Genomic DNA, 21,659 nt, shown 5'->3' with positions numbered 1-21,659 from the left:
CTGTTGACCAGATGTTTTATAGTTCTTACAGCATACTTACAGGTAGTTATACTCCTTTTTTTTTTTTTCCAGACACAGAAAGACAGAGTACAGATATGTTTGAAATCTGACAATCTTACTTCAAGTAGATTCACACAATTGCCTTCTATAAAAACAGAAGATTGAAAAATAAGGTCTACACAAAGTGATCACATTGAAAAGTAATTAGTGTGCTAATTACTTTTGAATATGTTATGAAGATACCTCTCAAGCCTCTCACTAGCCACTGTGAATATGGAACTGCTTAATCTATGATCACTTTTCTGTGATTCCAGAAATGTCTGCTTACAACACTAGGATTGATTCCTGTTATTCTGTAAGAAAAATAATAAAAGAGATAATAATAATCAAAAATCCACTAGAAAAATATTGAAGACATGTAAGTTATCCAAACATTGTTTTATGGGCTTGTTTTAACTAACGTAATGATTTAATTATCAGAGCAGATAATGTGCCATGCAAAACTGAAATGGCTATAAGACCCTTATAAAGGGAATGGATTCAAAAAGGGCATTTGGAAATTCTGTTTAACAAGGTTTAGTTATCAATTTTTATGTAACCCTGTCTGTTCCCTCATTATGTGGGTTGACAATTTATTTGGAAGAGCAAAGCTGCCTAGGACTTCCAGAATATAGGTGTAGATATTGAATTTTTGAAGCTATATGTTTTTTTTTTTGTGCAAAGACAATTTTGAAGAGACCCTCAGACAAGAAGGTTTGTAGGCCTGATGCTTTCAAATGGCAGAATAACTCAGATTGGGAGGGAATCTGGAGGAGATGGTCCAGCCTCATAATTAAGGAGGGCCAACATTAATCCTAGGTTTGGTTCCTTAGAGCCTCATCGAGTTGAGTTTTGAACATCTACAGGGGTAGAGATTTTATGGGCTCCCTGGGCAACATGATTAAGTGTGTGACCACTTTCATAATCATTTCCTTTCCTAATGTCTAATCAGAATTTCCCATGTTACAACATGTGCTTCTTGCCCACATCCTGTCAGTGTTCATTTCCAAGAAGAGCCTGGCTCCCTCTAGGCACCTGAAGAGAGCAATAAACCTCTGAGGAGCACTCTCTTCTTAAAGATAAATAAAAAAAGACACAGTTCTCTTGGGCTACTTTTGAAGCATTGCTCTGAGCATGGGACAACTTGTGTGAGCATTGAGATATTGGCAAAGAGCTATGGGCATTACAAGCATCCAGTTTAGAAATACGGAGTTGGTCAAGAACCCAGGGTACTACACAGCTAGCATTAGGAAAATATTGTTACCTCTTTATCCTTGCAAGCCTAGAAATGTGAAATTAAATTCTCAGATTGGGAAATTCCAGATTAAGGGACTATGAAAATAATTTTTAAAAAGCTATTTCCCAAGTATCCCCCTCTATTCAGCATGAAAAATAAATATCTAGAAGGGTAAAAATTTCACCAGGAAATCTTTTTGAAGGCTGACTGTGGTGTCCCACTGCAGCAGTTGCACCAGAGATGATTCATTGTCCATGGGCTCCTCTTTGTCTTGGGGTCAATCCAATTCTATGGGCTCAACACCTTTGTGAGGAGGCTTACCTCCATTATCTTCTGGTGGGCCAGTCTCCAGCAGTTCTGGGTCACTAGTGGCTTGTCTTGTGAAAACAATTCTGTCCCACATGGTCCTTCTCCTGCTAAACCCTTCCACTAATTCCTTCTTCTCCTCTTGAGGTGCTCCTTTCGGTTTCTTGTTCAGAGAAGCGTTATTTTGGGAAAAAGAAGATTCCTAAAAGCTAAAAGGGTTATTTCCCCCTACCACATGCCTATAGCTGACAGTCCTTGAACACGATAGCCAGATTGCATGCGTGTCCGGGTGTGTTAACCTTTCCAAGAGCTCTGGTAATTCCAGGCATTTGGTAAAAGAGGAAGTGCCATGTGGAAAGGTATTTGACAAACATATGATATGAACCCCTCATTTCCATCTTACCATGTGAATAAACTATAGCAATGCCCCTTTGTGTGCAGAAAGGCTTTAGAATAACATGGAAGCAAGTGAAGCATGGAAAGGCCTTAATTTGGCTCAACAGGGGGCCCTTCTACAAGAGTTAGAGAAAGGCACCCAGTATCAGGAACAAAGATGCACAGGCTTATGGTTTTCTTTGGGATAGCAGAACAACCTTTATCATAAATACAGGCACTATATAAAAATATAAGGAAGATGAATAGAGGTATGGCCAGATTTGGTCACAGCAGAAATATGGAGGAAGCCTGGCAGCAAAAAAACTATAATACTCATCCCACTGCAAAGATTCTGCATCAGCAACAGGATGAGATGAAAACACATCTGTGTGGGTACATTTGTGTGTACACATGTATTTAAGCACCTGCACTAAACAAAAGTCTGCTCTCTACTTGTCTACTTCATCTAGGCCTCCCTGATGAAGAAGAAATGTATCAGATATATAGACTAGGCACAGAAATTATATGCAAAAATACCATTATCACTGTTGTCATATTGCTCCCCCCACAAAAACAAAAAAAAAACAAACAAAAAAACATCAAATGTAAGGGGAAATCATGGAGCTGATTCATGTAGAGCCCAGCACAAGACAAGAGGCTCATGTCCAAATTCACATTCACATCTTTGGCTCCACGCAAGTCCATTTTGCCAGTAGTCATGGAGTAAGGGCTTGCCCTTCTGCTGCTGAAGTTGTATTCCAATCAAAAGCCCAACCTCAAAATAGCAACTAATTTTATGTATTGACTGTCTCATAAAGTGACAGGCAGTAAGTAGGATCATCTGTGGATCTCTCTCAGCTATCTGTCTTCTTCAGTGGTTGGCTCACGTGTACTTTCTTGCAGAGCTTCTGCCTGCAGTCAGTGTCAGTACATGAACATAAATGGATGTTTATCTGTGAACTACTAACACAAAAATCAGCTTGTGTGTTTGTCACTGGTCCCTGCCATTCAAAGAATTAAAGTAACGTTAGACATTGGCACTGTGGACAATCTCAGTTAAAAGAGAAAGTCTAGTGTAAGCATTTCAGTTTCACCAATGTCAGACTACAGCAGAATACCTAAGAGGACATGTACCTGTGTACTTGCTGAGGAGACCTCACCGAGATCATCCATCTGTTCTTTGAGGAAATTGCAAGGCCATCTTTCAGAGTAGTTATACAAATATTGGAAAGCTAAATCAGCTTTTACCTTAATTTTCTACTGTTGCTGGTAATAACAACAGAAGTAGGATATTATAGTATACCTGTACATTTGGAAATGCATATATACACTCTGAATTTTAGCATTCTTTTCCTCGGTACTTTTACTTCTCTCAGTAAGAGTTTTAATAACAGCCTTAGAAAGACAAGATAGAGCTTGCTGAAGATTAACAATCAGCAGTCAGAGACTATCACAACACAACTGTAATTGAAAAGGATTCCTGAATAGCTCCCACACACGTACTAGTCTCCAGAAGTCAGGCACTTGAGGGTCTTTGTATTCCTGGCATAAAAATAAAAGACAGTGGAAGGCTTGCACTTGTTCTCTGCTCTAAAAAGTATCAGATAGAACAATTTTTTTTTTTGAAGTCCCAGCTTACTTTCACAGTGGTTGCTGCTGCAGAAATGCCAGTGTTTTCTTCTCCAGCTGGGCTGAGGTGCAAACTGAATTCTTTCTGTCTCCCGTAATGGCTACTAATGGACTGGGTGCATTGCATTGCAGAAGCTGCAGATGTGAAAACCAGCATTAGTCTAGGACAGGTGCATGGTGTAGGTTATGTGTCAGTGATAAGTGGTAAAAAGATAAAAAGATTAAATGATAAGTAAGGAATCTGACAGAGGAATTATCATATATACAGAGGAACAATTTAAAATATAACAACTTCAAAATATTTAATGGAAATTAGTTCTTTTTCATGTAGAGGTCAGTAGGAGTTTGGGGCAAGTACTTCCAGACTGCAAAGCCAAAAATGCATCCTACCAATAGAGCTTTTTCAAAACTCTTGTTATGCCACTAAATACTGATGCAAACATACACAATGGGCAGCCACCAGGCAACCTGGTAAGTTAACTTTGGGCTTAAGGTCCCTAATACTTGACAAATTTGAATTTACAAGTGGTGCGTGTGGACAATTTTAAATTTGTATAGTTGGGCAATCGTGAAGGTGACAAATTTCCTGGGAAAATCCTTCAGTCACAGGAGAGCAAGTGAATCGTGACTGATGTGGCCACAAATCACCACATGGGAGCCACATCACAGCACTGCTGTTCCAGCAGCTTCTGCCAGCTGTTGGTGTACTACAGGTAGTAACCCCAGCGGCTTCATTGCAAACCAGGTTTTTCTAAAGGAAAGGATAGAAAAAGACCTTAAAACAAAGCATCTGCTCAGAGGGCACTGTAAGTTAGAGATCTGGAAGAAGCTCCCTTAGCTACGACAGAATAAAAGAAATCCAGCAACTTGCTTTAAACGCAGCAAAAAGGGCATGCACATTTATATTTAACATCATCCTAGTCCTTACTATGTTTATGTTTACATTAGCATCTGCTGTGACAGTCTTTTCCTATATATGGGGCCCCGTAGGCCTTGAGACCGGTCTGATTTCCTGCTCCAATAACTAGCTCCTCTCTGGAACGAGGGAGTCCTCTTGTTTTTGTCAGTTCTTGGGCTTTTGCCCTTCTAGACAAAACCAGTCCAATAGTCTCAGCAGGAAATCATGCCAGTACTCTGAGAGCCAGTTGGTCTTCTATTATCCTATTCCTGTGGAATGGCTTATCTTGAGTCATTGTTTCCTTGCAGCCTCTTTTTAGACTAAATCAATGCACTCATACAGTAACTGCCCTATAACAAAGTCAACAGTGTATTTATGCATTATTATGGCCCACTATTATCCATCACAACAGTTAACAACTTTTCTGATTTCTGTCACTGTAGAGATGACAGAAGTTAATTTAATAGTTTTTGCCTTAGGCCCAAAACATCTTGGCTGAACTGGAAAAAAAAAAATCTTTTAGAAAAATACCCAAAGCTTAAAAATTTTTTGGAAGATGTGATCAAATACTTCATAAAAACAATGTGTAATGAGACAAAGAAGTACAACCAGAAGATGAAAGACTGGGCAGCCTGTTTCTTCAAGAGATAGGAACGTGATACGTGAGACAATAAATACTATTAGAAAATAATTTCAACAACAAAGTAATAAAAAGGATCAGGAAGAATACCCTGGAGATCATCTTGACTGTATCTGGTTTCAACATCAATCCATGAGTGCACTGATCTTACTCGCTCCTGTCCTAAAGCTGCCCCCTTCAAATAATATCCAGCTCTGTGTAACCCAGTAACCCACCACACCCCCTCTCTGCCAATTAAATAGCTTGAAGTTGTTTATTTAGTCTCTTAAATCTTCAAGATAAAAGGTCTCTTCTGCAACTACTCAAGGTTTTTAGATACAAAAGATCCAAGTTTTGTTCCATGTACTAGGCCTGGAGTATCCTTGGCCAAGGACACCCTCAGCATACAGTCAGGGTGATGGGAAGTGCTGAAAGAGACACGATGAGACTGCTTATATGGACTCCATCCTTGATTCACATTTCTTATCTGGGGGCTTTCTCGATCTGTAGAAAGCAAGCAGAACCTCATCAGGACAGGAGGCAGCCACCACTGACCATGGCAATGGGGGGTCCCCAGCTGGGGCAGGATTTCCAGCCACCATTTCACATTTTCTGGACTTCTCAGGGCAAATTAAAATGTTTTCTTAAGGTTTCCTTAAGTAACTGGAAAAGGAGGATGTTGAAAGAATTTTCTAGATCACTAGAAAAAGGATTTACAGGAGAAAGAAGCTTTTTTAAACTAATGTAGCCTACCCCAAGCTGCTAAATCTGTATGCCATGGGAAGAAAAATTACAAAAGGCTTGCCTCTTCTCCTATAGATCATTTAAGAATAAAGGGATTGCTAATGGAATAAAAATACCAATCAGAAGTGTTACTGAAGAACTATGAATAGGTGATAAAAATAGAAACATTTTGTATTAAATGTGAGATTTTGGGAACAAAACTCTAGTATTTGAATGAGGCAGGTATAGAGCTTAAACATGTCCAGAGAGCTTCAGCTCATCCAAAGTTTCCTAGGCATTAGAATCAGGATCTTGTTACAAATGAAAGTTTTTGTTGTTGTTGTTTTCTTTTCTTTTTTTTTCCTTCTCTCTCTCTCTTTTTTCATTTCTTTCTCCTTATTGGCATTCTAAAAATTATATTTTTGTAGTGGATTTCTGCATGGGCAAACCTCCTACTACAGCAGGCTATACCCAGGATGTGTCCAACAGGGTGCTCCCTCATTCAGGGCAGAGAAACAAAAGCTTTAGCTTGGTGATAAGCTCTGAAATGGCATTTTCAAGTGAAGTCAAAAGAGTCAAGTTTTCGTTGGCTCCATTAGCACTGTGTGGCTCTAATTGATACAGGGCTGGTAAACAGATATAGACACTTACTGCCATCATGTGAGATTTAAACTCTGCCTTCTGCTGTTAGCAATCGATAGCCATTAAAAATGACTCTGCAGTTCTGCAGGGTTACACTGGTACTCCATGCTTCTTTTAGGCTTTCAGTTTCTCTCTAATTTCCATCCTCCTCAAGTCAATAGAGACATAAAATGTATAAATCTAACTGGCAGGCTTGCAAACTGAGTGGACTGAAAAATAGGTATTTATAGTGTTTATGACAGACAATATGTATGTGGAGCCATATTCAGAAAAAGTGTACTGTGATTACTGACATTTTTACAATTTTACATTTTGTCCAATAAATCTCCTAGTAGAAAAGTTCAGGGAATTTGTTTAAAAACCTTGCTATGTTCATTATTTACAGCCACGATTTTTTTTATTTTTTTTTTGGATGATCAGTATAACTGAATCCCTATTTGCCCCTATAACTCTCTAACACTTTCTAACTTTTGTTTCTAACTTCTGAACCTTTTAATGACAAATAAAAACAGTTAAATCACTGTGATCATAACCAGATTATATATGCAGGGAAAACAGCTCCATGTAATATTATTTTTGGTATTTAATCCTGAAAAATTTGAGAGAGAAAAAAACATGACAGAAAATTTAGAGAGAAAACAGTGAATGAAAACTTGGAGTTCTGCAAGAGCTGTTGATTAGATAATCAAGTTTCCTGATTTTCCATTGAGGAAAGAGTATAACTTTGGATAAAAGACCATCATTTTTATTGGTAAAGTGAAACCTGTAAGGTGATACATGTCAAACAAAGAAAAACTAATGACAGAAACAGAAATTGTGACTTGCAGAGCTAAGAATGGTAAGAAGAAATTTGCATATACCAGACATTAATCCTTGCAATAGGATGACTCATTAGCAATGAGGCTGTTAGTGCAGGAATGGTGATGGAGAAAAGACAGAGGCATAGCATTGATGTTTCTTTTCTGGTTTTGGAAAGAAGCAGAATGAGACATTCATTTTATAAGAGAAAAATAAGCTGTTTACCACTCCACTATGCAGTATTCAATAAGACAGAAGCTATGAAAATAATCAGCAGGCCTGAATATCTTGTACACAAACGTCCTGAAAATCTTGATGGGGGATCCTTGGTCCAGGGAAACAAATTTTTGACTATACTTTGAATACTACTGGGATTGCAGAATGCAAACATTTTGCCAGTCATTGAGGCTGAGGGGGATAACCCAGTAGACTACAACAGGCTCCTGTTAATCCTCCCCCAGGTAAATGGAAAAGTTATTATGTTATTGCCCCAGATGGAGTTATTCAAGGACAGTGATATAATTAATGTGGTTTTGTTTTTGCTTTTCTCCTAGGAAATAAGTTCATTTAAACAAATTTCAAATCATTACTTTATAAGAAAACAAAATTGAATTTTTCAGGTAACTAAGCATACAATATACATTAGGCATTCTGGAAGGCATTTAACTCCTCAAAGCACATTTCATTTCAATTTAATACAAATGGATACTATAGACCATCAACAGATCACTTCAAAAACATTAAGAAGTTGTTTTTTGATATGCCATACTCCAGAGGACTAGGATATTGATACAACAACTGCCTTAATAGTGGCAAAGTGGACAAGGTACTCTTCTGCTACAATGATGGAGGCCCAATTTCCATTTTTTTTTCATGCAAAACAAATCCTTTATCACGTTTCTGAACTCCTCAAGGCCCCACATGGTCTTGATGCCTGCTTACAAAGGTGGGTTTATGCATACAGATTGTGTGCTAACACATCTTAGACACCGAATAGGTGCAATGAACAGTATTCATTTACACTAAGCAATGGTTACCTGTTATTTTCTGATCTATCAATTCCTGGGAAAGTTCAGGAACGACCAGGTAAGAGCAACTGATAATCTATATCTCTATTGCAAAAATAATAATAATAATAAAAAAAATCAGTTACAATAGCAACTGAAACACAAATCTTCCAGTCTTAAAGACTTTCTGTTCTTCTCACACTCCAAATCTGCCAGTTATGTCCTTCTCTCAGACACACATTTTCTGCCTTCCTTAAGTTTTTGAGAACTACCAACATATAGTCACATCAAAATTTGGTTACCTGCTTGTTCCTGGCCAAAATATGATCTGCCACACACACACAGGGGTAGTAGTACCTGCTGTCACCCGCCTCTCAGCTTCATAAAACCTTGACCCTACACTCTCTAGTTTGCCTCTAGTGGGTACTCTGCCAGGTGATGATGATTTAACCTCTCCTGTCACCTGTGTGTGGTATCACAGGAGGCTTCTGCTTTTCAGAGCCTCCTTGATCAGAAGTTAATCAAGCATGCAATATACTACAGTGTGAAATCACCCTTAATCTCTGTGAGAGTTTTCAAGACCTTCTTCTAGAGTTATTGGATTTTTTTTTCCAGATGTGCTATATGAAAATCTGTGCAAACAAGTATTAGTCATGGGCACATTGCATTGAGATGCAAATGGTATACCAGTAAGTGCTAAAATCCTTGTTTGCATGCACAATAAAATTGTGGCAGTTGCGACTAATCCAACTGACAGATCAGCAGTAAAGAGCCCATTATAATCCAAAAAACAGGCATTTTTAATTGCAGAAATATTTTGTAGCCTCATGCACAAACTTTAAAACTTTGGAGGTGACAGACAGAGAATGCTATCATCATAAGAAATAAAAGTCTCCAAAGTATCATGGTCTACTTCAACTCTAATTACCCTCCGGGCATAACTATATTCATGAGGTTGATCATCGCCAGAAACTTCAGCCAAAAGTTCTTTCCAAAGCTGTGGATAATGTAATTTCTGCCAAGCATAAGTAAAGACTTTGAAAACATATGCCACAAGGCAATTATCCTGCAACCACTGTCCCCTCAGTTAAGAGACCTGAATTGGTTGGTTGCAACATCTGAAATGTTGACAGAGCTGCTCTTAAGGATTATGTATTTTTTAAGAACTCATTTGCTGTGATGCGTTACAAAGCCAAAACATCTCAGAAAAGGATCTTTAGTGGAAAATCCACTAGTAGGCTTTGATAACATAGAAATTTCTGACACTTCTGCACTCAGATTACATTCAGATTTTATAATGGGAGCAAGCAAAGGTTGCCTCTTTTCCTCACTGCTGTAGCAAAACGTTATTTTATACTGCAGTCATACTGAATGTAAGCATCCTTCAGTCTGATTCAATGCTGGGCTCTAGATGAGTAACGTAACAAGGACTAAATGTTATATAAGCAATTCTGTATCTAATGGTAGTACAGTCTACTCTGAAGTGCTCTTAATCTCTAATTACCCAAATTGCAAAGAGGTCTAATGTGATTCAAAGCAGAAGGAAGAAATTCTCTTTCTCCATCAGCTTGTGCTGTGAGGTCAAATTTCAATTCAAACCTGCAGCTCATAAAAGTTTAAGAAAATCTTATGATATTAGAACAAAGAAGTAGTAATTGAAACTCAAATTCTGTTTTCTGCTTACCTGCCAAGTCAACAGAGCTGAGTAGATATAATTGCCTACAAAATTTAATCCATCACCCATTCAAAAATTATACATCCATTTACATGGTCCAAAAACATTATGTCAGAGCAATCAGTTTTAAACCTCCTTTTTCTGAGAGAGTTCTTGAACTCTTATCATGAGTATGGGTATTAGTGGTAGTATCTCACACTCCTTTTGAAGTACTACCATTACCTATAATTTTCCATATTGTAGCAGTCTAAATGAAGAAATCACTTATGAAAGTATTTGGCTCCCTTGAATTTGCTGCTGGGTTTCAAAAGCTGCAGTCTATAAAACACAGACTTCTTAATTTGACCTTTTTTTTTTTCTTCCAAGTTCAGTTTTTCTAGGTCTCAAATACATATCGGAAGATATGTCAATAAGCAAAATGCATATAATAAGTAATTATTTTAATAATAATAATAATAAACATGAGCATTTCACGTTCTGTTATGTCCTTACCTCAAGATTGTCTTGGCTTTCCAATCTGTTACCTCCACAGCTTGACAGAAAGTGAATTTTCTGTCCTATTAATACCTTTAAGGTATTAGACATGCCCCAGGGTCTCAATTAAGACAAGGAAAATAAAGAATGTCAAACTTTTTCTCCAGGACTTTTGCAAACAGTGCCGGTTTTAGTTTTCTCCTCAAAACAATCCAAATCAGTTCTAGTTACTTCAAATTCTGAAACTTGATTCCATAATCACCCACCCCACACAATTTTTTTCTGCTCTTTAACATTCTGTGTTTTCTGATGACTTGCACATTCAAGTTCTCCCTTTTAAAGCACTTACTTTTGCCTGTGCCAGTAACCATAGAACCTAGTCAGAAAATTTTCTGCATGAAATAGAAAAGAGTATCAGCTTATATGTCTTACTTGCTAACCAGCAGTAATTTCTGTATTAGATATTAAGTTGACATTAGAAAGTCACTATTTCAGTCCAATGGGCCTGTATGCGATTACTTATTTTTGGAGCCCAGGGATGCACAGTGGTATGTGGTAGGAAATTAGCATTGTCTCATCAGGACCATGTTCCGATGGACATGTGCTTACTCCTAGATTAGCACTCAGGCATCGGAGACCTCAAAAGACAATGTATAGAACATGCTAAATGAACTCCTGGAACCTATTGCCAAAAAATTAATGGAAACATAGGACAAATAATAACTAGAACCTCCATCATGATGAAAGAGTTTGGTTTTATTCATTTCAGTTAAGCAAACCTCTACCTACCGGGAGTTAGAAAGTCCTCTCCAGGACACTTATTTTTTTCTTCGGACTTTGCAAGAAATATACCCCAGAACTCCAAAAAGATGGCAGTGTTGTCAGGAACAATAGGAGGAGCCAGGAGTTGGACTTGATGATTCTCATGGATCCCTTCCAACTTGGGATATTCTATGATTCTATGATCTGTACAACTCTTTTAAACTTTCTTGTAAATTGGGATCCTTATATTCAGAAAACACACACATTTTTTGCATTGCAGTAAGCCAGTTTTCACTCCAAAATTACACCCTTTTCACTGCCAAGGAGAAAGTTAAGCTGTTAACAGCCTGACTGTGGAGACCACAGAGCTATTTCACCCTCTATCTTCCTATTTTCTCTTCTCAGTTTCGTCAGTTGGGGATGGATGGCATTCAACTCAGCCTGTATCTGGTGACCCAGTTTATTAAGAAAGAATAACTTCATCAGCGTGGACAAGGAGAGACTGAAAAAGGAGGAGAAAATTCCAAGTTTAACCAAATGTGATATCTGTGAGATACCTGACTACCAGGAAAGTGACCAACATTACATCTTGTCAAGACCTTACCACCAATACCACCCACTAAACCATTTCCCTAAGCACCACGTCCAACCTTTCCTTGAACACCCCCAGGGACGGTGACTCCACCACCTCCCTGGGCAACCCATCCCAATGCCTGACTGCTCTTTCTGAGAAGAAATGTCTCCTCATTTCCAACCTCAACCTCCCTGGTGCAACTTGAGGCCATTCCCTCTAGTACTATCACTAGTTACCTGTGAGAAGAGGCCAACCTCTAGCTCCCCACAACTTCCTTCCAGGCAGTTGTAGAGAGCGATAAGGTCTCCCTTGAGCCTCTTCTCCAGACCAAACAGCCCCAGCTCCCTCAGCCGCTCCTCATAGGACTTGTGCTCCAGGCCCTTCACCAACTTTGTAGCCCTTCTCTGGACATGCTCCAGGGCCTCGATGTCCTTCTTGTAGTGAGGGGCCTGAAGCTGAACACAGTGCTTGAGGTGTGGCCTCACCAGAGCTGAGTACAGGGGGATGATCACCTCCCTGGGTCTGCTGGCCACAGTGTTCCTGATACAAGCCAGGATGCCATTGACCTTTTTGGACACTTGGGCATGCTGCCAGCTCATGTTCAGGCAAGTGTTGACCAACACCCCCAGATGCACTCTACGTCAGTGGCAAGGATTTGCAAAATTCTCCCAGCTGATAACTGAAATACTTCTTACCAAGGTTTTGTACAACATAAAGCTCAGTACAGACATCTCTACAAAATTCAAAGACATGAGAAGACTCTCTGTACTTTCACTGGGGTAGGCAGGATTAAATATTTGGCATCGCACCTGCAGCCTCCCAGCCTGTTTTGGTCTTTGCCCTCATCAACACTGGTAGTACTGTATCCATTTTTTTAACAAGGGTATGAAGTGTTACCTGAAGGAACTTCAGGACACCCCTAATGCTACTTTATGTGATGAACAGGGAAAAGCAAGCCTTTACCAAGGAGAACTGTCGCAACCAGCCATTGCTGTTTCCACCACTGCTTTAACAATTGATGTTATGAACACCAGAAATCTGATGGTCCTCCCCCCAGCCAGAGGATGAGGAATCTAGACTCCTTCAGCTCAACACAGGGGTGTAACACCAGCCGAACCACAGCTTAGCTGGTGCACCTCAGCAGGGACTTTACACAGCCTAACAAGAGGTGATTCCCCCGCTGCCACACACTGCTGCGATTTGTGATCATCTGAATGCAGCAAGGCCCAGAAGAGCCATTGGAATAAATCCTTTCTGTGAGCCTTGCCTTGGGACTTCGTGAGCTTATGATGCCTCAACACAGTAAGCTGTGTTAGTAGAAGTGGGCTCTAAGTGTAAGAATCAGGTAACTTAAACGGTTTAACTTTCTTCTCAAGACCCATATGCTGGTGTTTTTCTTCTTCTGTCTCATCACAGGTTGCAGAGCTTAAACTCTGAAAGATAAAAAGAGCAGTAAGTATTGTTATTAGGACACTACTATCTCCTTTACCAATAAATAACTTGCACAAGTTAAACCACTCGTGTAACCATCTCATTGCCTTTCTGCCCTGCAAAAATATGCTTAGAAGGCAAAATAATAGCGGATTACAAAATCCATTTGCCTATTCAAAAATCCACTTGTGAAATGCCATAAACACAAATATACACACAGACGCACTCCCCACAAACAATTTATATAATGTTGCTGAGAGGCATTTTAAAATACAAATATTTATCTTTTACATATTTTAACATAAATCCTGCCATCAGATTATCTAATATCAAGTGATCACAACTTCATGAATGCCCTCATTACCTTTAGAAAGATTTATAACATATTATTGAAAAATAAGCAACTAAGATGTTCCTTCTGCATGCCAAACAATCCATTCCCAGCACAGGAAAACAAAACAAACAAACAAACAAACCCTGCACATGGTGTAACTTAATGTTGCACGGCAGATGTAGGTTTAGACAAGGAATTGGTACATAAAGCAAAATTGCACTGCAGGATACTTCGTGTACCAGTAGTTCTTAAGACTGGCCATTTACTAGTTTCTAGTAAACTATCTATCACTTACCACTGTTTGTCTTTGAAGATGTGGCACATTATTTTGTTCAAGTGTTAGAGTTTCTACTAAAATGTTATTTTTCCATGAGGAAATTTAACAGTCGTCAAAAACCAAAGATGGCAATTGTCTGCTTCAGGTTGTTTTGTTTGCAGACTTTGCAACGTTTTTGTTTCTAAAGAGATGTAGAATTTCCAGACAATATACTTTTGGATGCTAGCTGTGTTCCACCCCACGTGTTTGAAATCTGAACACATTTGAGACAACCTTTCTGGAAGCAAGGATTCCCCCTTAGTTTTGAGGTTATATGATGTGCTGTCCATTTCTGAAAGAGAATTCCCCAGTGAAAGTGGTGAGGTTAAAATGATTTAGGGCCTCTGTGTCAGAGAAACAATTCCATTTTTCCATCATGTTTTACATTTCAATAGTTATCTTTGGGGCTTTGGTTCAATATCACTGAAGTCCATCAGGCTCTTTCCATTGCTCACAGAGCCAATAGCATCAAATTTTCATTTGGCTCTGGTCACTACTGCCTGATATTCAATATAACTTCTTTATCATAATACTCCCTGCTAGCTTTATTCAGATCATAACTGTTGACACTTTTATCATTTAGATTTTTATTTATTAACCTGCTCAGCTATTGTTCCCTATATTAACACAGTGTACTTGTGAGGTGTTCCAGACAAACCTATGTTAAAGGCAGTCTACTTCATATTCAAATATTGATAGGTATCTTAGCATTTTGCAAGAGGTTTCTTTCTTTCTTGACTCTGGTATGAGGTCAATAATTTTCCATAAGTTTATGTGGGGAAAAAGTTTGTTGAAACGATATCCAGGGCCTCTTTTTAACAATAATTTTCCTTTGGTATATCTTGCCAAGATTATTTAAGCCTCCCAGTGCATATTTATAGGAAGTTTGGACAAGGATGGAAGGAGGATTCATTTTCTGAGCTCTCGTTCGAGAGTCTGGGTACTTCATTGCTTTATTAAAAAGGAGAATTTTCACCCTGCTGTAGCTTTTGGATACCTGCACAAAACGTCTTTTCACAGGTTACTGCGAGGCTTTTAGTACAAACATTTATATCCAATATGCAGTCACGGCACGACCCAGATAAATTCCCGTGCCTTTGTGGTGATGGACACACTCCAGAGCTTTTTCCACCTGCTGGGCCCATACCCGAATTCTGCCTGGTTCTGGTGTGCCTCTGGGTGCTCTGTACCGGGCAGAAGACATTTCTGTTTACTGGAGGCTACGAAATGGCTTTGACCTCACCTTTGTCCTTCTCTGTCCACTTTCAACTGCCATTGGGTTTCACGGATATTTTTCAAGGATATTTCTTTTCCTCTGAAACTGCTGCTGCTCTTCTCGTATTACCTTAAGTATGGATCACATGGCGGAAAATATGTACAACTTGAGACTGGTCATTTTGTCTGCTGTCTAGGCAGAGGGGTCTGAACGCCCACCTAGAGAGGGCCATAAACTCATTTGTTGGATTTTAACATTTGCTTAAAGAATGTCTGGCCATCATTACAGAAATAACATCATAGGATGTGTCCAGTGACCCTGAAAGGATCTCACCTTCCATGGTGCTTCCATACCATCTGGAAATGGAAATGCCCCATGGTGTTTTCCATAGATAGACCAAGAGAAATAATAAACAAAAGGCCCTTGACTCAGCCCAAGCAACAAAGCGAGAGCTTGGTGGAGCAGCAGGGAGGAGAAGAGCCCCCTCTGAATACCGGGAACAGAAAAGCAGTGCTCTGTGCAATACCTCTGCCGATGGACGTGTCCTGCTCAAAAATAATCCACGGGGAGCTGGGAGCAGTGGCCCTCGCTGGCATGACACCTCACGTAGGCTGTGCTCCTTTTGGGGTTTCCCAGCAGAGGTCTGTCTCATCAGATAGCTGACTAACACGGTGCAGCTGTCAGTCTTCATTTCCTGTGAAGAAACTCGCAAGAGGTGAAGACTCAAGACCAGCCCTCTCCCTTTTCCAAACTGCATTCCCATCAGAAAACTTGGAGAAGTTACGATACGAAAAAAAAAAAAAAACACATTTTTTTTTCTTTAGTTGTGTGTTCTCAGAGTCAAACTGTTATGAAGGGTCTATAAACCAGGGCATGCAGCTGTGCAATGGATAAGCTGTAAAGTTATTTGCTCCCTGACTGCAGTCCAGAGGCTCCTCTGCGACAACATACGAGTTCTGACCGGGCACCGGGTCTGAAAAATATATGTATGCATTGTCATTGCACATCTGGAATTCAGAATTACTAATGGATATACTGTGATAGAAAAGAAAAGTGTCTGGCCAATAAACTTGTTTTATATATTTATTTTAAAAAGCATTACCACATTTCTGGCTAGTAGCCTTTCATCCTCTAGACTTTACACCAGTGCATCTGGAATGCTAAGCAGCTCTTTTGGGGATGTAGCCATATTCCAAAAGGCACTCTTTATATTTAAAATAACTTCAGAAACTAATTAAAAGAAGGAAGGTGGTGCCTTTCCCTAGGGAGGCTTACATGCCTGGTATTTTATATCAGCTTCTACATCCTCAGAAACCTCAGGTGAAAACTCTCTCAGACTCTCAGTTAACCTATTTTATCCCCCAGGATGCTACTATAAATGTACCTATCTGTCTCGGAATGATGTATTTTGACCTGATAATATGCACAACACCAGAGGCCAAATGCATACGAACAGTGTGCTGCAGGACTAGCAGGGGAAATCTAAGCATTTCACATTTCTGTGTGACATTTTGAGCCCCGCTCCTCACCACAGCCACCGAGCCTGCAGGCAGGGCAGGTGCCAGAATCGCCATGCTTCTTCTCAGTAGGGTCAGAGATCCTCTGGTTGCCGACTCAGTCTCTCTGAAGCGTTGGGAAATTGCAAGAGAGAAAGAACCAGACCCCAGCGATCAGGGCAAATGGCAAGAACATCACCTGTACAGGCGCTCAGAGGTGGCCACCAGCAAATTATGCAGCCGGGTGATGCATGCGATGTATTTCAGCCACGTTAAAAGGCACGTCTCGCTTCACTGGCCACCTTTACAGTTTGGAAGCACTGGCAGACACAGCAAGCATTTCACATCTTGATGCAGAGGCGATCTGAAATGCTCCTCCGCATACAGGTAGTCATTCATTTTATTTATATTTGCTGCTATAAATCTCATCCCTTACACAAAGTGCTGTGAGCACAGAATATTTTCAAGACAGGAACCAACCCAGAGCCAAAGGCAGTGAGCAGTAACCCTTTATGCTTAGTGAGGATTTGTAGGGCTGGATTACTGAAATCCTTGAGAACCAGAGACACATTTTCATTTTCCTCACTCGAGATTAGGAACTGGATTCAAACTGCAAAAGAGGGGGTAAAAGATCACTTTGTTATGCTCAGACCACCCAGATGGTTTAATAATAGCCGTTTTGTAGTCCACCTGCCGGCTTTGCAGGTACTTAGGGGATATGAGAAAAAACAACCCACGAGTCCCCTTCCCACCCGTTTCTCACCAAAGCTCCCATCATTGGCTCCATGAACAAAAACAGAACCAGCACAGTCAGTGCCTTATAAAGCTTTATTGCAAGATGTGTTTACATAATGCTGTAGAGGTGAGCTTTTTAACTACTTATATCAAGAAATTTTGGACACAGGTCTGCGGTCAGTTTTCCATATTGACCCTGCATGGCACAGAAAAAAAAAAAAAAAAAAAAAAAAGAAAAAAAAAAAGTGTGATTGCATCTTTCCAGACAGTCAAGTGAGGAGAGTGTGGGGAGAAGAGGCAGACAAAGGGTGTGTTAAAAAGAAAAACCCTCCTGGTTTACACCAAATGTGACAAAGCTTCTGAATGATGAATACAAACTGTAGGTGAGCTTTGTGTGTAGTAAAATCTGAAAGAGTAATTCAAGTTCTTTATGAAATAAAACTGAGAAACAAATATGCAGTTTCATGGACAAATAAAATTTAACATAGAACAAATTTACCTAGAATGAGAAAACAACAAACAAAAACTCAACCAAACAAAAGGACCTGTAGATAATATCTCTGACCATGCATGGCTTGTTTTTTAAATTACAATTCACAGAATAACACTGCTGGAAAGCCTATTTTACACTATGCTACACAGAACACGAAAAACATGAGTAGTGACATTTACACAATTTTACAGTATTTCTCCTTCGTCTAAGAAACACGTCCTTTTCTACTTTACATTTTTTTACAATTCCCAGCTCACAAAAAAGGACACTATACGCGCAAAGACAGTCTTTAAAAAGGAGAAATGCACCCATTGCTACAAATAAACCTTTTCTTTCACAGAAGCCTCTGTGTTAGTGATTAAACAAAATATATCTCTATACGCCACTCAATGTGAAATGGACTAATTAGAAATAATTTTAATTTTATTTTATTTTTTATGCGTAAACATAGAACTATACAACACCTCTGAAACTCCTTGAATTACTTGCTATGGAACTACTAAACTGCTTGCCAAAAACCTCTTGGTATTGCATCTGAAATGCCAGTCCAGCCAGCTGCTGCCCCAACCTGACGTGTTGCTCATGCATTCGCAAATCAGATTCAATATTTTCCCACAATCAAACATTTTCCCTTACGAAAATGCTTCGGTTTATTTTCTTTCGGAGCCTGTAAGTGCCTGGCAGACTTCCCTGCAGAGAAACATCAACAGTCACAGTCCTTACAGCTTAGACAGAGTTTCTTGAGTCCAGATGCTGGAAATCCAGCGCCGTCTGAACGCGGCGTGGGGTCAAGCTCTCTGCCTGCATCAGCACGCACAGCTCGCCCTGAAGGTCGCGAGAGGAGCGGTGTGCTCACCGTGAGTGTGCACGAGCAAAAGAGAGAGGAGAGATATGCCCGTGGACACTGTGCCCCTGCACGTCCTGTAGCTAAAGGCAGGTGGCACGGACACCTGCCTGCAAGTGGTCACGGGATGACAGCGGATGGGAAACTGCTGGGCTGCCTCCTTGTCCCCATTTCATCGGGATGAAGTCAAAATGTTGCTAAAAACAACACCCAGCCTACGCACACTTGAATGAAGACCAACATCATCGATCAAATGGTTTTGAGAGCATTTTGGATGGATGTTGGCTTCTGCTGCACCAACATAAGGGGACATCAGCGTCAAGCAGACACCTGGCAAGAGGAATCACTGCAACCGCAGTGGCATCAAGCTGCACACATTTGCTCTGTCCTCTGTGGTGACTTTTCAGCAGCTGCTAGCCAGGTTTTGCTAAGAGTGCAGCAAACCAGGGACTGATGGCTTTTTCCTGCCTCGTTGCTATCTGCTACCTCAGAGGAACGCAGCACCTTGCCGGAGGCCCTCACTGATGGGTCACGTCAAGGCTCTGACTCCAAATTTCTGTTAAGGTGGGGCACAAGGGCTTAGCTGGATACTTGCATGTGACTTCTCATTATGGGAAAACCAAACTCTTGTCTACCTACAAATCTGGTGCCTTCTTTTGCTAAGGGTCAATTAGTACAGACAATTACACTGAAATGGGATCAAAAGAGGGAAAATAAATGTATTTTGAAAACTGCTTTTGACACTGCTTCTAGTATTTATCAGAGCAAGAAAGACCCTCATTAAAACACCTTTTTCGTTTTTCTTGGTTTTGGATTATGGACAGGGGTATAACAAAGAGAGGTATCACACGGAGCAGCCAATGGGCTATAAAACATCTGGAGTCCATGGGGCTGGTGCCTGGACTTACTGAAAGGTGAAGAGCGATGCATTTAGTTTCTGTGAGGGATCTTTCATTCCCGGCTGTGGCACACAGCATTCCCTGGGGGTGTTTCTTCCCCACAGCCCTGTAACTGCTACTGAAAGTTATCCCTCAGCTGGGAGTGAGGGAACACAAAGTATTTGTATGCAGTCTGCTTTTAAACAGCAAGGGAGATGAAAGGAAATTAGGACATCTTCCCTTTGGCAGCCATTTCATATGCTAAAGTTTACCTCAGCATCCCGATCAGGAAGGTATTAGGGTGGCAGACGGACAGACAAATTACTGGCAGCAGATGGGTGCCGAAACGAACACCAGTGATGACTCTGAGAACTTGGTGGAGGCACAAAACCCTGGGCCCTAAACTTGCAACTGGCTGGTACTATGAGAAAGAGGAGAGAGGTAGTTATTATGGCTGCAAGTGTTTTAACATAGCCTCAATGGATCTCTAAGTGAGAAACGGGAACATACATTACTAGGTGGCATTTCCAAGACCTTTCTATTCGTCACAGAAATAAACCTCCTTTCACATGCATTTGAAAACGACTGGCATATCCTTATGGTGAGCTCTGGATGGTGAAGGGGCAGGCAGCAACTCAAATCCTGAAGGTTACAACGTGATTAGACAGAAAGAGGCATGCAAATGTAGCCAATTCCTCCATTTCATCTGGAAGCCACTGGTTAGATGACGGGGAACAAATGTTATTCCCGCAGTAGGACATACCAGCAGACTCGGGAGGAAATAATAACACCTTAAATACTAGCACACTGGGCTACCGGCCACTTTTAGGCAGAACTGAAAGAGAAAACATTTCTGTAGCTATTGCATTGTTACTGTTTTTGATAACCTTGTTGCAGTAAACATTGCCAATGATGGATTAACCTTACTGCCTACTACTGCATAAACAAGAACAAATTGTCCTTCAGAAAAAACTGGTATCAGTTCTACAGGTAGATAGAAAAAGCTCAGGCAAAAGCACAAAAAACATAGTGGAAAAGTGGACAAGGAAGGATATGCTTTACATGTATACAATAGCATTCAGCTCATCTGAAAGAAATTGGTATTTTTATCTGAACTTATTCCAACCCCATTCGCCATATTTAATTTTCTCCTTGATACGGAGTATGTGAAATTTTGTAGAATTTTTGCAGAACTCCTAGAAAATACATACACCCAACTACTTAAAAGTCATCAGCAACATCATTTTTTCAGACACAGATGCTGCGCTGTGTCAAAATAAAACACAGATCTATTTCCTGTTAGCAAGTGGTCACCAACCACTTTGCACATTCAGCATATTTTTATTAAAAATTACATTTGAAAAATGTTTAATTCTCTCCCTTCAATCATATATAGGACCTCTGTGGATGTAAATACATTTTGTTGCATTTGGGCTTCTTCTATCACTAAACAGGTATAACAGCTCAACATAATCATGACATTCAGGGTGTCTTCCTCTTTGTTTCAGACCTCAAAGACCTCCACATACCCCCATTACCTTCATTTCTTTGTTCAAAGCATCCTTAAAAGAGATTTAAAAATTCCATAAAGGTAAGCAGCATATAAAGATCCACGTTCAAGCCCAGATGCTAATAGGTCTTGCTTATTTTACAGTGAGATAGTTATATGCCACTTCTTTCTATTTCCTGACCAGCTTCTGCCTTTTCATAGCTTTCCAACACACAACACATTTATTAATTACACAACTACTGCCTTCTGCCTGCTTACAAAATTGGCCTTTTAAGAAACTGAGGGGAAAGCCACGTCCAACTCAATGCCATCCTTAAGAACCTTATTCACAAGTGACTTCTTACTTCACAGACTTTGACACATGAAGATTCAAGGCAACAGCAAATAAAGACTGAAAAGTTACTACTAAGAGGGGAGGCAGTGTAGATAGGATGCTGCACCGCAGGTCTCATTGCAGTGCTGTCAGCTACCTGGTTCTCTACTCACTTGGATTTTCTGTTCAATGTGACGTAATGGATGACCAAAGTTTCAAAGATTTATTCTGTTTGGTGCCAGTATCCTGAGCAATCTTCAGGGATTATCCTGTCCTTAATGAGAGCAGAGTAACTTGTGGACATACCTGACCTACCTCTGGTGCCAGAAACAACA

The sequence above is a fragment of the Netta rufina genome (genome assembly GCF_964035555.1).
Source record: "Netta rufina genome assembly, chromosome: 2".
NCBI lineage: Eukaryota > Metazoa > Chordata > Aves > Anseriformes > Anatidae > Netta > Netta rufina.
The sequence above is the reverse complement of the archived record's forward strand: the minus strand, read 5'-3'. Positions refer to the sequence as shown.